Source organism: Lathyrus oleraceus, unplaced genomic scaffold (assembly GCF_024323335.1).
Source record: "Lathyrus oleraceus cultivar Zhongwan6 unplaced genomic scaffold, CAAS_Psat_ZW6_1.0 chrUn0046, whole genome shotgun sequence".
NCBI classification, from domain to species: domain Eukaryota; kingdom Viridiplantae; phylum Streptophyta; class Magnoliopsida; order Fabales; family Fabaceae; genus Lathyrus; species Lathyrus oleraceus.
The window spans coordinates 88,402-113,584 of record NW_026112437.1 but is presented as its reverse complement, the minus strand read 5'-3'; the positions used below and the strand labels follow the sequence as shown (position 1 = coordinate 113,584).

At 43.5% G+C, this 25,183-nt stretch overlaps 1 protein-coding gene across 1 annotated transcript in view; it reads left to right on the top strand.

The window, feature by feature from the left end:
* LOC127112147 (uncharacterized) overlaps window positions 1-25,183 on the top strand; it is a 105,529-nt gene that overhangs the window by 58,950 nt on the left and 21,396 nt on the right. The gene's annotated exons all lie outside the window — the stretch shown is intronic.

The window sequence follows — 25,183 nt, the reverse complement described above, 5'->3', positions numbered from 1 at the left end:
GCATGAATCAAGACTCATGCGGATGCGATCATTCTCCGGATCTCATTGATAACAATTCTGTTACACCCCTGTATGACTTCGACAATCCGATCTATCATGCCGAAGAAGAAGGCGAAGAAGATTGTGAACTACCGGAAGAATTAGCCAGGTCGTTGAAACAAGAGGAGAAGGTGATTCAACCGCACGAGGAGCGAGTTGAGATTATTAATCTAGGCACCGAGGAGGTTAGAAAGGAAGTGAAAGTTGGGGCCGCATTGGAGGTGAATGTCAAGAGCAAAATGGTAGCGTTGTTGAAAGAGTATGTTGATATCTTCGCCTGGTCTTATCAAGATATGCCAGGTTTGGATACCGATATTGTTGTGCACAGGTTGCCATTGAGAGCAGATTGTCCTCCAATGAAGCAGAAGTTGCGCAGAACTCGACCCGAGATGGCCATGAAAATTAAAGAGGAAGTGCAGAAGCAGTTGGATGCTGGTTTCCTAGCTGTCACTAATTATCCGCCTTGGGCCGCGAACATTGTGCCGGTTCCGAAGAAGGATGGAAAGGTGAGAATGTGTGTGGACTACCGGGATTTGAATAGAGCTAGCCCGAAGGATGATTTCCCATTACCTCACATCGATGTGTTGGTAGACAATACAACTCAATTCTCGGTGTTTTCCTTCATGGATGGATTTTCTGGCTATAATCAAATTAAAATGTCGCCAGATGATATGGAGAAAACAACGTTCATCACACTGTGGGGCACTTTTTGCTATAGGGTGATGCCATTCGGTCTCAAGAACGCCGGTGCTACGTATCAGAGGGCTATGGTGACTTTGTTTCATGATATGATTCATCATGAAATCGAATGCTATGTTGATGACATGATAGCAAAGTCCCAAACAGAAGAGGGCATTTGGTAGATCTGGCCAAGCTGTTTGACCGGTTGAGACAATTCAGATTGAGGTTGAATCCGAATAAGTGCACTTTCGGAGTGCGGTCCGGTAAATTGCTGGGGTTTATTGTGAGCGAAAGAGGAATTGAGGTTGATCCTGCTAAAGTAAAAGCAATACAAGAAATGCTTGAACCGAGAACAGAAAAAAAAGGTTTGTGGTTTCTTAGATGGATTGAACTGCATTTCACGGTTCATATCTCATCTAACAGCCACGTGTGAACCCATATTCAAGTTGTTAAGAAAAGATCAAACGGTCAGGTGGAATGATGATTGCCAAGCGGCATTCGAAAAAATAAAAGAATATTTGCAGGAGCCTCCGATTCTGATGCCTCCTTTGGAGGGACGACCGTTAATTCTGTACTTGACAGTCCTCGAGGGGTCTATGGGGTGTGTACTGGGGAAGCATGACGAGTCTGGTCGAAAAGAGCATGCAATTTACTACCTTAACAAAAGGTTTACCGACTGTGAAACAAGATATTCACTGCTCGAGAAAACTTGATGTGCTTTGGTATGGGTTGCTCGCCGACGGAGACAGTATATGCTGGTTCATACCACTTTGTTGATTTCCAAGATGGATCCGATCAAGTATATATTTGAGAAGCCAGCATTGACCGGACGGGTTGCTAGATGGCAAATGATTTTGACTGAGTACGATATTCAGTATACCTCTCAGAAAGCAATCAAGGGGAGTGTATTGTCTAATTACCTCGCCCAAGCAACCCATTGAGGATTATCAACCGATGAAGTTTGAATTCCTTGATGAGGACATCATGTTTCTCAGATCGAAAGATTGTGAGGAACCAATCCCGGAGGAGGGGCCTGACCCTGAATCCGAACGGATTCTGATGTTTGATGGGGCTGTTAATGTGAATGAGTTGGTACTGTTTTGGTTACGCCGAAAGGATCCCACGTTCCTTTTGCTGCCCGGCTAACATTTGAATGCACCAACAATGTGGCTAAGTACGAAGCTTGTATCCTGGGTATCGTACCGCGGTGCGTACATCTACTGGGGCAACGCCTTTCTCACTTGTGTATGGGATGGAAGTGTCGCAACCTGAAAAATACAGTGCGCAAAAAACACAACCGGCGAAAGAAAATGACAAAAGAGTCGCCACCGTGCGTTATTCATCCCAAAGGAGGGAAAGGAAACGCTCGAAGTAAACCTGAAAAAGGAAAGGACAAGACGGGGTCTCGCAACCAAATCTTGGGTTCGGGAGTCGGTTATGCGAAGGGAAGGTATTAGCACCCCTACGCATCCGTAGTACTCTACGGGATCCACTTTTTTAGTTCTTGTCTAAAGGGTGTGGGTTTATCTTGTGCTGTTTACCAAAAAAAAGTGTTAAATGAAAATGACTCGCGCGGATGTCGCATCCACTGCATACGTATCTCATTTGAATATGAGAATCAGAGTCTTCGTAGCTCGGCTGACCTATGGGTTGGGGGGATGTGTGCTCGCTAAGACATCGCGTCTTATGCCTACGTAGCTCATCTGGCCTGAGAATCAGAGCAAAACGTAGTTCGGCTAACTACGGGGTTATGGATTGGGTTTTGGACGAACGACGTCACTACGCAATCTACCGGATGCTCGACCTTTGGAGACTTACTCGCCTGTAGTAGAAGAAGTTAACGTGTTGCTTTGGGTTTTAGGGTTTGGGATGCTCGAGGGCAAAAAGGCAGTCCTTGATGAAGGAACCGCGCTACCTGCAGGGATACGAACACAAAACACAAAACATGTATCTTGAGGTAAACACAAAACATTGCCTCCTATCGAGGTCTTCCAGCTAGGAAAGCAGTAAAATGCGGGAAAAATGTAAAAGTACCACGCGGATAAAGATCCGAAGTAACAACAATTAGAGGAATGGGAAACCCTGAGATCCTTCTAAGCTAACATCATCAAAGAAAGTGGGTCAGTACAGGTAATCGGAATGAACCTCCAGGGGTTATCCCACAAATAAAGTGGGAAACCACGCAAGTTATCCCTGCAAAAGTCATGTGAGCCCTCACAAAAACTCAACAAAAGGGTTAGTGAAACACCATAAGCATTTTTTTCATGAATAACAGTATGGTTTCAGAAACCTCAAACCCTGTGGCATACACTCAAAAATTAAACGGTTAAACATTCAAGGCATTGTTTATACATTCATATACATATTAAACCCATGGGCGAAAAACCTAATGAAATTCATCCATCATACCTCATACATTCAGAGTATTCAACTTCAAAGCAAAAGGTAATGGGAATAAAGGCAAACCTGATTGGAGAGGGTTTATGTGAGGCAGAGGTGATTCTGTGTAGTTGAGTTCCCTTCGGGGTTTGGAGGCTGCTCTGAACTCCGTTAGGTCTTCTCTCACTATCTTTTTCCTCAGGATTTTGTTCCAAGGAAACCTCAGAGTATTTTGCTTCTCTTCTTTCTTCTCCTCTTCTGTGTGGCCTTTTGTTTCAATGAAACTCTAGTATTTATAGGCTAATATTGGTAGCTTAGTGGGCTTTTGAGAAAGGTCCAAGTCCAAAAAAATTTTATTATATTTTATTTATTTAATTATTTATTTAATTAATTAATTAATTAATTAATTAATTAAAATTTTTTATTATTATTATTATTATTATTTTTTTTTTTTTTTGGATCTAATTCTGATTGACATGATGAAATGCAATATGAAATGCTAAATGAATGCATGAATGAGGAGGGCAAATTTTGGGGTGTTACAGCTGCCCCTATTCAATCATCAGCTAAACCGAGTAGGATGAAAGCGAACAGCTTATCAGACAAACGGGGTGAGCTGTGATTGAATACCAAAGATAGACCGAAAATTTGCGCTTCGAGAACACCACAAAAACGCGGAAATACACCGCGTTGTTTATCTTTCTTCCGATCCTCTGGCTTAATCTGGAGTTTCGATCCTCTGGCTGAACCTATACTCAATTTAGTCCTCTGGTTGGATATTAATTTTGATCCTCGGGCTGGATACGATTTTGATCTTCTGGCTAGATCTTCTTCGATCTTCTGGCTAGATCTCCTCCGTTTCGATTCTCTGGCTGAATCTATTTCCTTTGATTCTCTGGCTGAATCTACTTTGATCTTCTGGCTAGATCTGAATTGTTTCGATTCTCTGGCTGAATCTATTTCCGGTCTTCGGGCTAGACCTGACTTCGATCTTCTGGCTAGATCTTCTTCGATCTTCTGGCTAGATCTCCTTTGTTTCGATTCTCTGGCTGAATCTACTTCGATCTTCTGGCTAGATCTGGATTGTTTTGATGATAAATTCCCGTCATTAGGATCCCGCATCTGAGGCATGCGCTGGTTGACCTTCTTTTGAAATCTACACCCAACCTTCATATTAGATATGCAGCTTCGAGCATATTCCACTTTTGGGCTTCGTACATATTCTTCGGGCTAGAACATGTTGTAACGACTCCTCAATTAGACTTAGGCTTGCTGGGGAAATAAAGCTTGTAGGCGACTTCACTGGGGAATCTTCAAATTGAGCCTTAGGCTGGCTTACTGGAACACGATTCTCAGGCTGAATCTTCGAAATGACCCTCAGGCTGGATCACTTGAACATGATTCTCAGGCTGAATCTTCGAAATGGACCCTCAGGCTGGATCACTGGAACACGATTCTCAGGCTGAATCTTCAAAATGACCCTCAGGCTGGATCACTGGAAAACGATTCTCAGGCTGAATCTTCAAAATGACCCTCAGGCTGGATCACTGGGAAACGATTCTCAGGCTGAATCTTCAAAATGACCCTCATGCTAGATCACTGGAAAACGATTCTCAGGCTGAATCTTCAAAATGACCCTCATGCTGGATCACTGGAAAACGATTCTCAGGCTGAATCTTCAAAATGACCCTCAGGCTGGATCACTGGAAAACGATTCTCAGGCTGAATCTTCAAAATGACCCTCAGGCTGGATCATTGGAAAACGATTCTCAGGCTGAATCTTCAAAATGACCCTCAAGCTGGATCACTGGAAAACGATTCTCAGGCTGAATCTTCAAAACGACCCTCAGGCTGGATCACTCACGCTTGATCCTCTGGCTGGATCTCATGACCTTGGTTGTAAAGTAATTCTTCAGTCTGCTTGGAAGAACCTGTTTATCAGCTTATGTGTATGCTTGATATGATATGCATGCAAATGCAAATGTTATGCATGGTGTAAAAAGAAATCTGCTTGGGGAAGCAAACTCCGGTAGGGAACAGATCGCTGTATCAATCCTTGAATGCTCTGTGGGGAATGATCCGTCTGCCGGGACCAATGAGCCACCAAAAATAAATTGGCTGCTTGAAAAGTTGACCTTGCGGGGGGAGTATCAACTATGGAAACTTTGTTCGGCGAGGCTCTGTGAGGAGAGTCTGTGGGGAAAACACTTCCTGGGGAAATGTCGTAGGAAACGACCTTTGCTGGGGATATGAACTTGCTAATCGTCCTCTAGCTGAGGATTAGAACAAATCTGTTAGAAATAATGCTGGGGATGAGATGAACACTGGGAACACCACCCTCTTGTCCGTTGGGTATGCAACCACTCCGCTGTTGCTAGGAAGATACAGTCTGACACCGTCAACTCCGCTGGGGATATATAGTCTGGATACTGTCAACTCTACTGGGGATAGACAGTCTGGATACTGTCAACTCTGTTGGGGAACATGCTCTGCTGAGGAGAGACTTTGTCAACTGCTTGGGGATGAGGATTCATGACTTGGCATCCGGTTCCTGTGACCTGCAACCAAAAATACACGTATGCCTCGGGGGAATTACTCGGTTTGAATTCACCGTTCGGGAATAAGCACATTCAAAGCAATTTTAAATGTTTTCCTGTGCAAATCATCTGCAAAAGCCACCATTATGTTCATATGCAATATGTTTTATCAAAAATTCGGACATTTTTGCAAACAAACTGATAAATGAAAAATAAAGAGGCTCTTTAACTGAATTATTCGACTCTTACTGGGGAGAAAATTTGTGCCAGGAATAGGCGAGGGTATCAGGAAGCTGATCCCTGAAAAGAGGTGATCGCTATAAAAAGAGAACTATCCTAATGGCAAATGTGGAAACGGGGTCCCACTGAGTTTCGACTCTGCTATGACTCGTATGTCCTCAAGACGCTCTGCTCATCTTGCTTTCTGAAGTGGATGATTAGTCGATCTTTAACCTTCGAAGATTGCCGGATTGAATGAAACGGTGATATAACACTGATGAACTCAGATCACAGTTATTTGCTTATTCCCTAACTTTTGCCTGGATCGCCCCCTTTTCGGGTTTTCAATCCATCGGGATACCCATTTTTGCCTGAGCCTCCCTTTTGGGTTTTCAACTCACCGGGTGTACTCTTTTTTTATATCCCTAATTTTTGCCCGAACCTCTTTATTCTTTTTTTTTTGTTCGTCGGGATGCCCTTTTTTTGCCTGGACTATTCTTTTTATCGTCCAGCGGGTCTATTTTATACGAAGTATTTTTTAACTGCGTCCGAGTTGACAGGGGACGGGAATCCTTCGCCCTCCATGGTTGTTAGCGTCAAAGCTCCGTCAGATAAAACTCTTTTAACCACGTATGGACCCTCATAGTTCGGTGTCCATTTGCCCCTGTGATCTGTGTTGGGAGGAAGAAATCTTTTGAGTACCATTTCACCGACTTGATACCCCCGAGGGCGCACTTTCTGACCAAATGCTTTCTTCATTCGTCTCTGACCGAGATACGTCGATTCTGGGTACGTAGTTCCAGCATAGCACCATTTCCCGTTGGTTTGATTGATGACCAAAGCTGAATCCCCGTATACATCCAGGGTTTTAATATGTATATTGACGGCTTCCTCAAGTCTTAGGATACAAGTTTCGTATTCGGCTTCATTGTTGGTGCAGGGAAAAGTTATTCTGGCACCAAATGGCATATGAACCCCCTTCCGGTGTGATCAACACTATACCAACTCCGCGACCATTGACGTGGACCGCCCCATCAAACATCATAACCCATTTGGATTCAGGGTCAGGCCCCTCCTCCGGGAGTGGTTCCTCTCAATCTTTCGATTTGAGAAACATGATGTCCTCATCAGGAAAGTCAAACCTCATAGGTTGGTAATCATCAATCGGTTGCTCTGCAAGATAGTCTGACAAGACACTTCCCTTGATGGCTTTTTGTGAAGTGTATTGGATGTCATACTCTGTCAGTATCATTTGTCACCTAGTAACTTTTCCGGTAAGTGCTGGCTTTTCAAAAATATACTTGACTGAATCCATTTTTGATATCAATAGAGTCGTGTGAGTCAACATATACTGTCTTAGTCGGCGAGCAGCCCATGCCAAAGCGCGGCAAGTTTTCTCGAGCAATGAGTATCTTTGTTCACAGTCGGTAAACTATTGCTAAGGTAGTATATTGCATGCTCTTTTCGACCTGACTCGTCATGCTGACCGAGCACACAACCCATTGACCTTTCTAACACAGTCAAGTACATGATCAACGGTCTTTCCTCTCGGCCTGTAGACTGGCCCCGATCTTGATCTCTTTCTTGTCGTCTTCAGTACCGATGTTGACGGTCTCAATCACCTCCTGATAAGGTGTAATAGCTCGGTCCTCCTGTTTCAACAATCATGCTAACCCTTCAGGCAATTCACAAACTTCCTCAGCCCCTTCTTCGGCTTGATAGATAGGATTGTCGAAGTCATACTTGGCCATAGCAGTGTCGTTAGCAGTGAGATCCGAGTGGTCGGCTCTGCATGATGGAGGATCATGCTTTACCTTAGAATGAGAGATTTTTTTTTTTGAAAGAAAGGAAAAACGAAAAAAGAAACATTGCCATTTTTTTTGTAAAAAGTAAAAAAACTGAAAGAAAGAGAACACAAAATTGTTTGCAAAAGCCGTCCTTTATTGATGATAAAAATAATTGCGAAATGTAACTAAATGGATGACCCTACAAATGAGCCGTTACACCTTGGGCAAAGTGTAAGACTTTATTATGCATGTAATAAAGGAAAACAATAAAAATCACTCTTTCAGTAGAGTAACCCAGACGGTTTTTTCAGACGACCAATTGTCGAGCTTTTCTCCCGGGACACACGGGCGAATCCAGCTATCTAAGTCACAGTCGCTGTCAGCCTTGTCTTCATCTGCAGCATTGACAATGTGGGGAGAAACCAAACCCCCGCTGGAGAAAGTACCGGCTTCATTCTTCTGAGATCCCGGAGCATACCCCAATCCAAACTTGTCTTCTTTGATGACTGGCTCCACAAATTTGCCCCAGCCTTGGGCATTACCAGCTTCAACCACTTCGACAGCTTGCTTGTATGAAGAGATAGAAGTCCCAACCTTCTCAAACTCAGGTGAAAAGACAGCTTCGGGCGCGACCTCATTGATGTTTGTAGTTTCGAAGCCCTGACACAGCATCTCATGCATCTCGCTATCCATCTCCACATACTTAAATGTAGACAGGTGGCTAACAAAAATATCCTCTTCACCACAGACAGTGACGACCTGACCTTCTAGTTCATATTTGAGCTTCTGGTGGAGTGTAGAAGTAACAGCACCAGCAGCATGAATCCAAGGCCGACCTAGCAGACAACTATAGGAAGGATGGATATCCATCACATAAAAGGTACTCTTGAATACCTGCGGTCCAATCTTAACTGGCAACTCAACTTCGCCAAAGACAACTCTCTTAGAGCCATCAAAAGCCCTCACAACTAAGTTACTTGGCCTCAGGATGATGCCATCGCAATCCAACTTCATTAAGGCTTTCTTTGGAAGAACATTCAGAGAAGAGCCTGCATCAACCAAAACATGGGAAAGCATCACCCCTTTGCACTCCATTGTGATATGCAAGGCTTTGTTGTGATTCCTGCCCTCAGGTGTCAGGTCATTATCGGTGAAACCTAGCCCCCGGCTAGCATTTACATTGGAAACTACCGACTCCAGCTGGTTAACAGTTATCTCCGGTGGAACATAGGCCATATTCAGTACTTTCAACAAGGCTGCTCTGTGCGCCTCAGAGCACAGCAATAGTGAGAGAATGGAGATCTTTGAGGGTGTCTGATTTAGCTGGTCGACTACCTTGTAGTCACTTTTCTTGATAATCCTCATAAACTCATCCACTTCCTTCTCGAATGCGGTCTTAGGAGGAGCTTCCTCGGTGGTAACCTCTTCGGTGGGTACCTGTTTCCCTTTAGCCTTGGCAGCTGCCTCGGCTTCAGTATTCGCGCGTAATGTTGATGGTGCAAATAGGCGTCCACTGCGAGTGAAGCCACCAACCCCTCCAACATTGTCTACAGCGGAGCTACCAATGTCAATGTCTTCTTCGTTAACTTTCTGCCCCTGGCAGTAGATATCAGCCCCATAGTGCCACGGGATAGCACTGTCTTTCTCATACGAAACAGGTCCTGGTACCGTGATGGTGATTGGACCAACCAAAGTCGGTTGAGGGCTGTCAGAGTAAATTGCGACTGGTGTTGAACTTTCGATGTTCACCGCTGCTGGTTCTGTACTTTCTGGGAAATATATTGTTGTCGGAGTGAGTCTCTCGGGAACATATATTTCTTCAGGAGTGAAATAAAACGTCACCGTCGATACATCATTCTTCACCGGACGGGCCTGATCGAACTGAAGACAACCTTCATCTATCAGCTGCTGAATACCCCTTCTCAAACTGTCACATCCGTTCTCGGCAGCTTGACAATTTTTGCACTCTTCCCCATAGTCCGGGAAAATCTGTCCTTTCAGAAGTCGGTCTTTAACCACCGATAGCGAAGTCTTCACCTTAGTCACATCAGAAACCAAATTCAAAGTTTCCCCACTATCAACAGCATTAATCCTCTGCCCGCCGTGAGCCGGCATCGGGTTCTGGATAACATTAGGCACCGGAGCAAAATTGATAGCCTGGGCATCTCTCAGATCTTGTACCTTTAACTGGAGAGCCTTACAATTATCTGTAGTATGGCCAGGTGCGTTGGAGTGAAAATCACATCTGGCGTTGACATCATAACCTCTAGGCAAATTATTGGGATCGATTGGTGGGGCCAGAGTTCTCAACGTAACCAGACTCATGTCAATCAGCTTGGGAAGTAATACTGAATAAGGCATTGGGATTGGCTCGATGACCCGGTCCGTCTGCCTTGGACGTTGTTGATAGGGTCTCTGCTGACCCGGATTACCTCCTTGTTGTTGATTGTTGTACCTGGGTTGTTGTTGCGGATGATATTACGGTTGAGGAACAGGTGTTGGAATAGTGACTGCGGCCACTTGATCTTGGTAATAATTAGGGCGTCCTTTACTCCTGCCTCTGCCGGCATACACAACGCTTGTCTCGCCTTCTTTTCTTCGCTGACCGTTACCAGCAAACGATCTCTTGGGACCTGATGAGTTGGAAGCACTATTGTCTTGAATTCGGCCCATCTTTAACAGACTCTCGATTCTTTCTCCAGCAATTACTATCTCTGCAAAGCTGATTGACGGGCAAGCAGCCAATCTCTCAATATAATTGCCTTGAAGAGTGTTCATGAACATGTCCGCCATCTCCCTTTCAGACATAGGGGGTTGGACGGACGCAGCAATTTGTCTCCAATGCTGAGCATACTCTCTAAAGGTTTCCTTGGCAGTCTGAGACATACCTTGCAACAAGGTCCGATTTGGAGCCATGTCCAAGTTGTATTGATATTGCTTGATAAAAGCCTCTGCCAAGTCTTTCCAGCTCTTGATGGTAGTACGAGACAAATGAGAATACCATTCACGAGAAGCTCCAGTTAGACTGTCTTCAAAATAGTACATCCACAGCTTTTCATCTTCCGTGTGAGCTCCCAACCTTCCCAGATAAGATTGGAGATGAGTGCGTGGCCAAGAAGCCCCGTTGTATTTCTCAAAAGTAGGGGGTTTGAACTTGTGAGGAATCCTTACTCCCTGAACCAGACCAAGATTTGTGACATCAAAACCTAAGGAATTTTGAGACTCCAAAGATTTGAGCTTCTCAGCAAGCTCATCCATACGGCGAGTGGTCTCGAGGGCTTCGTCGTGCAGAGAAAATTGATCATACTGACAATCTTCAGTAACGGGGTGCCCGTTAATCCGAATTCCTTGATTCACATTGTACCTTCCACCAATACCATTTCCAACATTCCCTGTGTTGCCAACATTACCCGGGTTTCCATCAGCATTTGCGTTACCCGCGTTACCAGTGTTCACAGGGTTATCAGCGTTCCCAGGGTTACCAGGGTTTCCCTCAACATTTGGTATCTCCACCTCCGGATCGTGTCTCGGTTGCTCAACCAATTCCCTCAGCTTTTCCTGACCTGCTACCATACCAGTCATCAATGTCATGAACTGATCCATCCTTTCACGCATATCAGCCAGCTCTTTTTGTACTTGGTCCATCGCTAGTCGTGGACGATTTTCCTTTGTCGGGTATCTGTGAACTTGCTTGGGACCAATAACTGCCTGATACAGGGAACAAACATTAGACACTGCGGTGACACCTGCAAAACAGACAAGGGTTAATATGCATGGTATGCGATGCACTGCTTGTTCAGTTTTAAGGCACCCCCGTTTTGAAAGGGAATACCCTGCAAATGAATAAGCATGAGATGTTGGATGCAAATATGCAGATGATGTTATGCAATGCAAAGGCATGTCAATCAGAATTGATGGATCCGCTTGAACATCTGTCAGGTTGCACTGTCTGGAGAGAAATTAAGAGCACACCAAACAAAGGTCATGGGATGGATCATGTTATCCTTAATATCAACCACCCATTTTGGTGGATTATGGTTTACACCTTATCAACACCCGAGTTTCATTGATATTAAGGATACCTGATCGGATTAACCATGAATCAAGGGTTTGTTGCAAGTCACGAGCATGGAGTTTAGGTTAAGAACCACCCAAAAGGAGTGTACTAAGGTTTAAACCTGCCAAACATGTTCTACAAAAGGTTCCCATAGTCATAATCCCATCTTTCGGATATTATCAGAGGAACGACTACTCGTATTCCAACAATATTCTCAAGAGAGACTCTTATGAGTGTAGTATCGCGTAACAATCGTATCAAATCTTACACTTGAACGACTTTCGCACTACGTCCTACGAATAGGCCAAGATGGGTTTGGTAAACTAAGGTCCTTGGCTTCTTAGGTCTATATTGGAACAAGTAATGTCTAACCACAACTTACTTGTGTGACATTATTGATCTCAACATGACCTCCACCAAGTGAATGGGCTTGCAAGTCGACTCGCTAAGGAATAACTCCACACAAGTCGACAGGACTATGCCATTCTCCTATCCTAAGTGCACTCGAGTTCGGGTATAGAACTCATCTCACAAAGATCACCAAGCAGCCATAGCCAGCCAACAGATAAAGCAATGATATGTACACAATGCAATAAGGTAAAGCAGGTAAATAAATAACTGTACACAAGCATGAACACCCAACAAACAAACAAACTACAAAAGCTAGGAGGGACTCGCTTAGGGCAGATGGACCAGCAAGAGGTCAACTTCTTTCGTGTCCCCAGCAGAGTCGCCAACTGTCACAACCTGAAAAATACAGTGCGCAAAAAACACAACCGGCGAAAGAAAATGACAGAAGAGTCGCCACCGTGCGTTATTCATCCCAAAGGAGGGAAAGGAAACGCTCGAAGTAAACCTGAAAAAGGAAAGGACAAGACGGGGTCTCGCAACCAAATCTTGGGTTCGGGAGTTGGTAATGCGAAGGGAAGGTATTAGCACCCCTACGCATCCGTAGTACTATACGGGATCCACTTTTGTAGTTCTTGTCTAAAGGGTGTGGGTTTATCTTGTGCTGTTTACCAAAAAAAAGGGTTAAATGAAAATGACTCGCGCGGATGTCGCATCCACTGCATACGTATCTCATCTGAATATGAGAATCAGAGTCTTCGTAGCTCGGCTGACCTATGGGTTGGGGGGATGTGTGCTCGCTAAGACATCGCGTCTTATGCCTACGTATCTCATCTGGCCTGAGAATCAGAGCAAAACGTAGTTCGGCTAACTACGGGGTTATGGATTGGGTTTTGGACGAACGACGTCACTACGCAATCTACCGGATGCTCGACCTTTGGAGACTTACTCGCCTGTAGTAGAAGGAGTTAACGTGTTGCTTTGGGTTTTAGGGTTTGGGATGCTCGAGGGCAAAAAGGCAGTCTTTGATGAAGGAACCGCGCTACCTGCAGGGATACGAACACAAAACACAAAACATGTATCTTGAGGTAAACACAAAACATTGCCTCCTATCGAGGTCTTCCAGCTAGGAAAGCAGTAAAATACGGGAAAAATGTAAAAGTACCACGCGGATAAAGATCCGAAGTAACAGCAATTAGAGGAATGGGAAACCCTGAGATCCTTCCAAGCTAACATCATCAAAGAAAGTGGGTCAGTACAGGTAATCGGAATGAACCTCCAGGGGTTATCCCACAAATAAAGTGGGAAACCACGCAAGTTATCCCTGCAAAAGTCATGTGAGCCCTCACAAAAACTCAACAAAAGGGTTAGTGAAACACCATAAGCATTTTTTTCATGAATAACAGTATGGTTTCAGAAACCTCAAACCCTGTGGCATACACTAAAAAATTAAACGGTTAAACATTCAAGGCATTGTTTATACATTCATATACATATTAAACCCATGGGCGAAAAACCTAATGAAATTCATCCATCATACCTCATACATTCAGAGTATTCAACTTCAAAGCAAAAGGTAATGGGAATAAAGGCAAACCTGATTGGAGAGGGTTTATGTGAGGCTGAGGTGATTCTGTGTAGTTGAGTTCCCTTCGGGGTTTGGAGGCTGCTCTGAACTCCGTTAGGTCTTCTTTCACTATCTTTTTCCTCAGGGTTTTGTTCCAAGGAAACCTCAGAGTATTTTGCTTCTCTTCTTTCTTCTCCTCTTCTGTGTGACCTTTTGTTTCAATGAAACTCTAGTATTTATAGGCTAATATTGGTAGCTTAGTGGACTTTTGAGAAAGGTCCAAGTCCAAAAAAAAATTATTATATTTTATTTATTTAATTATTTATTTAATTAATTAATTAATTAATTAAATTTTTTTTTTTTATTATTATTATTATTATTTATTTTTTTTGGATCTAATTCTGATTGACATGATGAAATACAATATGAAATGCTAAATGAATGCATGAATGAGGAAGGCAAATTTTGGGGTGTTATAGGAAGCCGTGCTACCAGTTGAGGTCCAGATTCCGTCATTAAGAGTCCTGAGGGATGTGAAATTGAAAGAGGCGGAATGGGTAAAGGACTCAGTATGAAGAGTTGAGCCTGATTGAGGAAAAGAGGCTGGCGGCCATTTGTCATAGGCAGTTGTACCAGCAGCGAATGAAGCGTGCTTTTGACCGAAAGGTGCGACCTCGTGTGTACCACGTAGGAGATATGGTGTTGAAAAGGATCCTTCCACCTCAGAACGATCGTCGGGGCAAGTGGACACCCAATTATGAAGGTTCATTCGTGGTCAAGAAGGTTTTCTCTGGCGGAGCCTTGTTGTTGACGACCATGGATGGCGAGGATTTTCCATCCTCTGTAAATGCAGACGCAGTTAAAAAATACTTCGTATAAGAGACCCGCTGGACGAAAATAATAAAATAGTCCAGGAAAAAAAGGGCATCCCGGCGAACCAAGGAAAAAATGAAAAGGTTCGGGAAAAAATTAGGGATAAAAAAGAAAATAACTGTACACCCGGCAAGTCGAAAACCCCACAAGGGCGGCTTGGGCAAAAAAGGGTATCCCGGTGGACTGAAAACCCGAAAGGGCGGTCTAGGCAAAAGAGGGATTGAAATGAACAACTGCGTCTGGCATGATCGTTTGTGCTTTGGTTAAGACACATGGATAATTCCCGGCAGAGATCGGTCGAAAATGTCTTGTTCAGAAGGCAGAAAGTGCAGAGAGTCTTGAGGACATATGGGGTGTAACCGAGTTGGAACTCGATGAGATCACGGTTTCTCATTGCCATTAGGATAGATTTTCCTTTTGTGCGCAATTACCTCTTTTCAGGGATTGCTTCCTATGTATTGCTCAGTCGCGAGCCACCTTTTTCAACCAATAAAATGCATGTTCAGTCAAATAATATTGTTTTTGTTTTCATTACCGCTTTGATTGCAAAAACATCCATTTATTTTGATAAAGAATCTTTACATTTTGAGACATGGAGATCCCTTCCAATGCATGTTCATAAGATTGAAAACCTGAAATCTTATTCGGAAGGTTGAGTGACCCAGGTGTTGAAATTTTGGCACGCCTGGGGCACGTTTTTATCTAACGATCTCTTTTGCAGGTGCTGTTAGATATTTTCACTCACTTGCAGGTTGTGATGTGAAGCTTTTGACAAAAGATCCCCGTGGAGTCCAATCAGGGACAAAGGATTAAAGAATGGTGAAAAGACGGCGAAAGACGTGCGACGATCCTGGATGTTTAATCAAGAAGACTCTTCAAAGTATGAGGATTGGAGAGTTAGCCCGAATCTGAGGAGATCAATTGTCTCGGAATAGAGAGAAGTCGAGAATACAAGGTGATGAATCAGAAGAGACCAGATGAGTCGGGGAGCTCTCAAAATTGTGAAGTTGACATTGTGGTTAGATGGAGAATGCCTGTGTTCGACGAGTCGACAGGTGTTCCATGTCAAATATTCCGTATCTCCCCAGCAGGTTCGAGATCGATATTTCCCCAGCAAGTCTGAAGGTTGCTGTTTCCCCAGCGGAGGTGTACGTTGGAGGTTTCTTCCCCAGCGAAGTCCCCAAGCGGAACGGGTTCAGCGGAGGTCATCCCTGGTGAGGGTTGTCCTTTCCTCAGCAGCAGTGCTATTCCCCAGCAGGGTGGAGATTGGAGCGATAGCGAGTTCCTCAGCAGAGTTCCTCGAGCTCCCCAATAGAGTCCCCTGAGGGGGGTACTTTTTATGCATTCATCATTTAGAGCAGCATGGCATATTGCATAATTAATTGCGTAGCATTTCCATGGTTAAGGAGCATTACGCTAAAAAAAAATCATGCATCAACATTGCAAGCATAAGCTAGTCTCAAGCCGTGGTTACCGTTTGAGGATTGGTTTAGCTGGTTGGTGAAGATGTTACTCAAGCCGTGGTTACCATTTGAGATTTGGTTTCTCCAGATAGCGAAGATGTTACTCTGAGGAGTTTAGCATCATGACGTTGGATCAACGTGACTCAAGCCGTGGTTACCGTTTGAGATTTGGTTTCGTCGGAGAGCGAAGATGTTACTCTGAGGAGTTTAGCATCATGACGTTGGATCAACGCGACTCAAGCTGTGGTTACCGTTTGAGATTTGGTTTCGCCGGATGCCGAAGATGTTACTCTGAGGAGTTTAGCATCATGACGTTGGATCAACGCGACTCAAGCCGTGGTTACCGTTTGAGATTTGGTTTCGCCGGATGGCGAAGATGTTACTCTGAGGAGTTTAGCATCATGACGTTGGATCAGCGCGACTCAAGCCGTGGTTACCGTTTGAGATTTGGTTTCGCCGGATGGCGAAGATGTTACTCTGAGGAGTTTAGCATCATGACGTTGGATCAACGCGACTCAAGTCGTGGTTACCGTTTGAGATTTGGTTTCGCCGGATGGCGAAGATGTTACTCTGAGGAGTTTAGCATCATGACGTTGGATCAACGCGACTCAAGCCGTGGTTACCGTTTGAGATTTGGTTTCGCCGGATGGCGAAGACGTTACTCTAAGGATTTTAGCATCAGGACGTTGGATCAAAGCGACTCAAGCCGTGGTTACCGTTTGAGATTTGGTTTCGCCGGATGGCGAAGACGTTACTCTGAGGATTATAGCATCAGGATGTTGGATCAACGCGACTCAAGCCGTGGTTACCGTTTGAGATTTGGTTTCGCCGGATGGCGAAGATGTTACTCTGAGGAGTTTAGCATCATGACGTTGGATCAGCGCGACTCAAGCCATGGTTACCGTTTGAGATTTGGTTTCGCCGGATGGCGAAGATGTTACTCTTAAGAGTTTAGCATCATGACGTTGGATCAGTGCGACTCAAGCCGTGGTTACCGTTTGAGGATTGGTTTCACCGGATGGTGAAGATATTACTCCGAGGAGTTGAGCATCATGACGATGGATCAGCGCGACTCAAGCCGTGGTTACCGTTTGAGATTTGGTTTCGCCGGATGACGAAGATGTTACTCTGAGAAGTTTAGCATCATGACATTGGATCAACGCGACTCAGGCCGTGGTTACCGTTTGAGATTTGGTTTCACCGGATGGCGAAGATGTTACTCTGAGGAGTTTAGTATTATGATGTTGGATCAGCGCGACTCAAGCCGTGGTTACCGTTTGAGATTTGGTTTCGCCGGATGACGAAGATGTTACTCTGAGGAGTTTAGCTTCGTGACGTTTGATCAACGGTATTCCCTAGTAGTGCGATACTGGAGGAGATTTCTGTCGTGCAAGATGGAAGTTGGAGGATGTTACTCTGAGGAGTTTAGCATCGTGACGTTGGGTCAACGGTATTCCCCAGTAGTGCGATACTAGAGGAGATTTCTGTCGTGCGAGATGGAAGTTGGAAGATGTTACTCTGAGGAGTTTAACATCGTGACGTTGGGTCAACAGTATTCCCCAATAGTGGGATACTGGAGGAGATTTCTGTCGTGCGAGATGGAAGTTGGAAGATGTTATTCTGAGGAATTTAGCATCATGACGTCAGATCAACAATGTTCCCCAGTAGCGCGATATTGGAGGAAAATTTTCCGTCGGGCGGAGATGGAAATGAAGATCAGAGAACGTTACGCGATCAACGCGAAAGTCGGGGTTCAAATGCGGTGATCGGGGATCATCCGCGCAAATCAAAAATTCTGGGGCTCAAGAAAGAAAAGAAAAAAAAAATCAATCAAAAAGTTTCGGGGTTCAAGAAAAACAAAAAAAAAAATCAAATATGTTGTGGGGTTCAAGAAAAGAAAAAAGATAATAATCCCCAGCGGAGCGCAAATTATTCGTTTGTTCTTGGTATTCAACCACTCTTCACTCTGATCATCTGAAAGCCGAGGTTGTTCATATCGGCAAGTTCACAGTGGATTGAATAGGGGCAGCTGTAACACCTCCAAATTTGCCCTCCTCTTCTAAGGACTAGTTAAGCATATTGCATTTCATTTTAGGGCATTAGGCATTTGCATTTTGCATATCATCTGAAAATGAGAAGGTCATCCTCCAAAGTCTTTTCAGAGATGGAGAAGTTGTATGGTTCAAGCCTGAGGGTCTTATTGAATTGATGATCAGCCATCTGAGGGTTTGTAGTGCATTAGGGTTTCAGGTTCCTTTGGATTAGGGTTTTGACCTCTGGTCAACCCTAATCAATGGCATTCTTCCAGCCAGGGCTTTTCAAGGAGGTGAGGCATTCTATTGAGATGAGGATCACATGGTTATCATAAGGAGCTTACAAGAGCTAGGGTTTCATTTCTGAGCCATTTCCCCAAGTGGTAGAGGCTCAAGCTGATCAGTGCATATTCAGGTCATCTGAGGACCATACAAGTCAAATATGTAGTCAACTGTGCAAGAGCTGAGGGCTTTGAGGTGGGGAGATGAGTTTCAACACTTCATTCATGTTCAAAATAGGTTCATTCATCATTACAAACACCTATCTTGAATATTTTGAAGTCAGGACAAAAGTTTCCAAAAATGGAAAGTGACCTGTAATTGAAAGTTTCCAAAAATGGCAAGTTTTTGGTCCACATTCAACTTGACTTTTCAACATCAAAGAAGCTTCAAATGAATTTTTGGTGAACATGAAAGTTGAAGATCTTTCTCTCCTCTTTTCAAAAAGTCCAAGATCATGAGCATTTGATGAATGGTTGAGAAGTTATGAACAAATGATTGCAAAGTATGCTTGGAACTTCAAAGTGCCATAACTTTTGATCCAAAACTCCAAATTGAGCCACTCTTTTTGCAACATACTTCTCATGACCTATATTTTCCAAATCAACCCTTGCATTGCATGAAAAAAGTTCATATGACCATGTATCCATTCATGTGCATTTTGGAGGGAAATTCCATAATTCAAATTTGGTGAATCACATGAGTAAAATTCCACTTCCATCATGTTCATGAGTTGATTTTAAATGGATTTGGACCATTGCATGCTACTGTTCACGTAGGAATTAGCCATGCACCCTCATTTTTTCATTTTTTGCAAAACACCTCTTATTTCATTAATTTTAATTAACCAAACTTAATGTGGATTAGCAAAGTCATTAGTGAATCATATATAAGCTAAATCCTAACAGAATTTGCCATAATCATATTTTCTAGATCTAGAATCCATTTTCCCTCCAAAACTCTCTCTCCTTGGATTTCAAAAATTCTCCACACAAACACACATTTTCTTCATAGAATCATGATCATGGAAGAGTTTTGAGTAAGATCTAGTCATAATTCGTGGAAATTGAGCAAGGTTTGAAGCCATTCAAGCACATGAACATGTCAATGGAAGGTTCAAATTAAGCAAGATCTAGGAGGATTCAAGTGTTGTTTCCTATTCAAAGCTTCAAAAGAGGTGTTAGACAGAAGATCTGGAGCTTGTGAAGGCCTGAACACGTGATTCCATCCACTGCCATTCCAAGTAGGTGGATTTTTTACCTTCATTATTTGCTATTTTATGTACATAATCTTGTAGATATCGTTGTGGTGAGAATTCTGATGTGATTAGATTTAATTTTGGTGAGGAAATGAGGAAGATATGATGAGTATAAGTTTAGATCTATGAACTTCTTTGCTTCGATTCAGAAAATTCATGGAGATTTAGGATTAGCTATTGTGATATTTGTGATCCTCATGACGAGACGGTTTGAACCATATGCCTATTGGTGAATTCTGGAAAACAAATTGTGTCTTCTCCGCCTGGCTGGCCGGAGAAGACGGTGGAAAACACCTCCCTCTGCCGTCTGCATTTAGTGCTAGGGTTTATCCTAGGTGGCGCTTGCGTGTGCGCCCTGTTGTCCATTCCATTGGCTTGCATCCATTTGACTTTGCTGGCGTGTCCTTTGACCGCTCACGTGTGCGCCACTTCATTAATGAAGTGCTGCGTTTCAAGCACCTTTGAACCATGGGCGAGCCTGTTCGATTCCTGGCCATGTTGTTTTGTGATTTTAATTTGAGCGCTTATTTTACCATGGCTTCCTGAGTTCGATTCTGGTTGGATGCATGTTTGTGATTTTATTATTGAGCGCATTTTTGACCTAAGACATGTTGGTTCGATTCCTGGCATTGTATGTTTTTTGAATTTATTTTCTGGAGCGCTTGTTTTGACCTGGCGCACCTGAGTTCAACTCCCATGGATTGCATTCTGATTTTCATGTTCATAACATTTTCCACATTATTTTTCTATTATTCCATTTTTATTTCATTAACTTCTAAAAATCACTAAAAATTGTAAAATGATCCAATTTGACCCTGGTTTTTTTTCATGTTCTTGTTTAAATGGTGATGTTAATTTCCTGATTTGATTGTGGCTGGATTTTTAAATGTGTTTGTGTGATTGAACATGGTGCAAATGTGACATGTGGTGCCAATTGATTTGTGAAATGCTCATATTTGATCCAATTGCTTTGAAATTTGACATGCTCATTCATAACATGTAACATGATGTTTTGGATTTTGTTTGGCATTTTTACCATGTTCCATCTCTGTTTTAGACACATGAACATATGGTATGACAATTTGTGTCACACATTTGGATGATGCATTTGTTCATTTTCATACACATGTCATTTGATCTCTTCTGATTCCAATTTTTTGCATGATGCTTGTGTTCAACATGATGAGTTCACATAAAAAATTTCATGATCATTGGACTCATTTCTGTTTTAATATGGTTTTTCTCATTTGAATGTCCAATTGTGACCACCTTGCTTGCCTTTGCCTTATCTTGATTATGTGATGGATTTGCTTAATGATTTGGCTTTGATCCTTTTGATGCCTTCTTCTTGCTTGATTAAATGTGCTTCATGTGGAATATTAGCTTCTGTTTTGACTATTTGCTTTGCCTTTGACCCTAGTCTTGGTACTAGTGGTTTGTACTCACCTTTTGAGCTTTGTATTTCAGGTTCAAGCCATTAGCTCTAATGGTTGATGTGATCTCATGACTTGAGATGCAAATTACTTTGTACACTAACCCTTATTGTGTTGTAGGTCCATGGGTGTGGTGAACTCACTTTAGTGATTGCATTCATGACTTGCATTGTGTACATATTGGAAATGTCTCACTGTTGTTGTCTGTTTGTTTCTCTGAATACAATACTGACTGGTTAGTTTTTGTACAGGTACATTAGCCGCTTTTAGCTCTTGCTAGATAGCTTTGCTTTGCTTTGGAGTGTGGTTGGTACACCACTGAGGTAGTTTAGCCTTCTAACTCCATGTAGTCTGGAAGCCCTGTCGCTTTTTTTGGCAGGCGTTTGGCTGAAGTCCTCCTTAAGAGGCAATGACTGTGATTGTTTATATTTGTGATAAAGACCTCCTTGTTGAGGCATGATACTTGTTAATTCCTCCTAAGTGAAGAGGCAATTGACAGATAGAAGGGACTAGTAGCCAGTCCCCTGTTAGTCGTTGAGTCGTTCATTATGCTCGCACTACGTGCTGATGCTCTTGAACCTAACCCAAGATCTTGTACAGTGTCAGTCAAGTGGAATAGGGTCCCTCTTTCTGGACCCCCACGTCTTCTTTGATTTAAGCTCACCCAGGACAGGGTTAAGAGTTATGACGTCTAACCCTCATTACCTTTCATCTGCTCACCCTGACGATCAATGTCAGTGGTTAAGAGCTTCAGAACCCCTACAGTTTTGGCTTGTTTGTCGAGGTTGATATGACCCCTTGACTAAAGCCCAACCGTGTTTGAGCCTCTTGTTTGCATATAGAGTGTGATGATTGCTTTTGGTATGTTTACCTGCTTTCCACTTCTCACCTCCTTTTCTGTAGGAGTCGTACGTTTAACTTTCGAGGAAGTTGAATGTATGTAGAGTTAGGACTTGAGTTGACTCGCTTCCTGTGCGTGTCAAACTCTTGATTAGAGACCTTCACCTAGGGACTTGTGTTTACATGACAACTATTAGGCTCGAGTCAGTCTCCCTTTTAGTTTGTTATTCCCCGGTCTCTAGTTAGGAGAGAGTTTCTCCCCTGTTAAGGGGAACTACGTCGCCCTGATTCTCATACCAGATGAGATACGTAGGCAGGAGATCGTGCGAGATCTCTCTGGGCACCCTTTTGTTTTTTTTTGTGTGTCTTGCATGACTATTAGGCTCGAGTTCCAGACTCCCTATTAGTTTGTCTTTGGATATTTGGTTACCTTGTTGAGGTTCGTGCGGAGGACCTTTTTCTTTGTTGATCGCTGGTTAGCGTGTGCTTTTGCTTGGAGTCAGATGTAAGTCCATTTATTGGCATTCGGTTTCCTTGTTTATCTGTTTTGCTTGGAGTCGGATGTAAGTCCATCTATTGGCTTTCTGTTTCCTGTTTGTTTGGAGGAGTCAGAAGTAAGTCCATCTATTGGCTTTCTGTTTCCTTGTTGCGTTTGTTTTGACGTCTCAGCGTCCCTTTTTAGCATTTTTTTTCGGCGTGCGTTAGCCAAGCTACGAGTGCTCTGATTCTTACTCTGGTTAGAGAAGATGCGTATGCATAGGATGCGATATCCTAGCGAGCATGTTTCCCATTTCCCCGAACTATGTGGACTCTGATGTTTGTTTCTGACAAACTACGTAGGCCCAGGATGCGACATCCTGCCGAGTCCGCTTCCTCCGTCTTCTTTCACCTATTTATTATTCCAGTGTGTGTGCATTCTTTTTGAGCAGTTATTCAACAACATTTTCCTATTCTTTTGAGCGTGGATCCCGTCGAGTACTACGGACGTGAGGGGTGCTAATACCTTCCCCTTGCGTAACCGACTCCCGTACCTTGCAATCACTGGTCATAAGACCATTCCTTTCCTTTCCAGGTTTACTTCGAGCGTTTCCTTTCCCTCCTTTGGGATAAATAACGCACCGTGGTGGCTCTGTGTTCTTTTTCCGCCGGTTGTTTTTCGCGTTGCGACACATTCGTCGTCCTCCTCCCGACGGCAGTCCTCTTACGGCTCCCGACGGGGTTCCTCCTCCTCCTCCTCCTCCTCCCAATGATCTTCCTCTTGTGGCTTCCGATGATCTTCATCTCAGGTATGTCTATACCTTTTCCATTTTGCTATTTCAGTGATGTGAATTTCTTTGTGGTTATATTCATTTGTTTGATTTTGATGTTGAACCTATGGAAATCTAAACCTCTTTGACTTTCAAGAACCCTAATGGCTCAACGTCAACAACGCGCCGCACCATTTGTGTTTACTCCGCAACTCGAACTCGATCTGAAACATGGCGTTTATCGCCATAACAGCCATAGCAAGAAATGGACAAGAATCATCGTTGACGAGGATTTCCGATTTCCACCGGATACCAAAACAGAGGTGCTACGGGTAATGATTTTTTATCGCCATAACTTTATTTCTTTTACTAGGGTTTAATTTTTGCTTTTACTGAGATCAGTTTTCTCACTGTTTTGTGTTTTTATTTTCCATTTTGATATGTATAGGAAAAATGGCGTCGGATGATCCAAAACTCTCCATTCTTTTGAGTGGACCATCTCGCTTGGCGGATGAAATGCTAGGGTTGGGAGGCACTCCCGACGGTGTTCCTCTTGCGGCTCTCGAAGGTGTTTCTCTTCTGGCTCTCGACGACATTCCTCTTGCTGCTCTCGAAGGTGTTTCTCTTGTGGCTCCCGACGGCGTTCCTCTTGCTGCTCCTGTCAGTGTTTCTCTTGCGTCTCCCGACGACGTTACTCCTCCTCCCAACGGCTTTCCTCTTGTGGCTCCCGTCGGTGTTCCTCCTCCTCCCGACGACATTCGTCCTCCTCCTCTCGACGGCAGTCCTCTTACGGCTCCCGACGGGGTTCCTCCTCCTCCTCCTCCCAATGATCTTCCTCTTGTGGCTTCCAATGATCTTCATCTCAGGAATGTCTATACCTTTTCCATTTTTCTATTTCAGTGCTGTGAATTTCTTTGTGGTTATATTCATTTGGTTGATTTTGATGTTGAACCTATGGAAATCTAAACCTCTTTGACTTTCAAGAACCCTAATGGCTCAACGTCAACAACGCGCCGCACCATTTGTGTTTACTCCGCAACTCGAACTCAATCTAAAACGTGGCGTTTATCGCATAACAGCCATAGCAAGAAATGGACAAGAATCATCGCTGACGAGGATTTCCGATTTCCACCGGATACCAAAACAGAGGTGCTACGGGTAATGATTTTTTATATCCATAACTTTATTTCTTTTATTAGAGTTTAATTTTTGCTTTTACTGAGATCAAATTTGTCACTGTTTTGTGTTTTTATTTTCCATTTTGATATGTATAGCAAAAATGGCGTCGGATGCGCAAGGATGATCCAAAACTCTCCATTCTTTTGAGTGGACCATCTCGCTTGGCGGATGAAATGCTAGGGTTGGGAGGCACTCCCGACGGTGTTCCTCTTGCGGCTCTCGAAGGTGTTTCTCTTGTGGCTCCTGACGGCGTTCCTCTTGCTACTCTCGAAGGTGTTTCTCTTGTGGCTCCCGACGGTGTTCCTCTTGCTCCTCCTGTCAGTGTTTCTCTTGCGGCTCCCGACGGCGTTACTCCTCCTCCCAACGGCTTTCCTCTTATGGCTCCCGTCGGTGTTCCTCCTCCTCCCGACGACATTCGTTTTCCTCCTCCCGATGGCAGTCCTCTTACGGCTCCCGACGGGGTTTCTCCTCCTCCTCCTCCTCCCAATGATCTTCCTATTGTGGCTTCCGATGATCTTCATTTCAGGTATGTCTATACCTTTTCCATTTTGCTATTTCAGTGCTGTGAATTTCTTTTTGGTTATATTCATTTGTTTGATTTTGATGTTGAACCTATGGAAATCTAAACCTCTTTGACTTTCAAGAACCCTAAATGCTCAACGTCAACAACGCGCCGCACCATTTGTGTTTACTCCGCAACTCGAACTCGATCTGAAACATGCCGTTTATCGCCATAACAACCATAGCAAGAAATGGACAAGAATCATCGCTGACGAGGATTTCCGATTTCCACCGGATACCAAAACAGAGGTGCTACGGGTAATGATTTTTTCTCGCCATAACTTTATTTCTTTTATTAGAGTTTAATTTTTGCTTTTACTGAGATCAGTTTGGTCACTGTTTTGTGTTTTTATTTTCCATTTTGATATGTATAACAAAAATGGCGTCGGATGCGCAACGATGA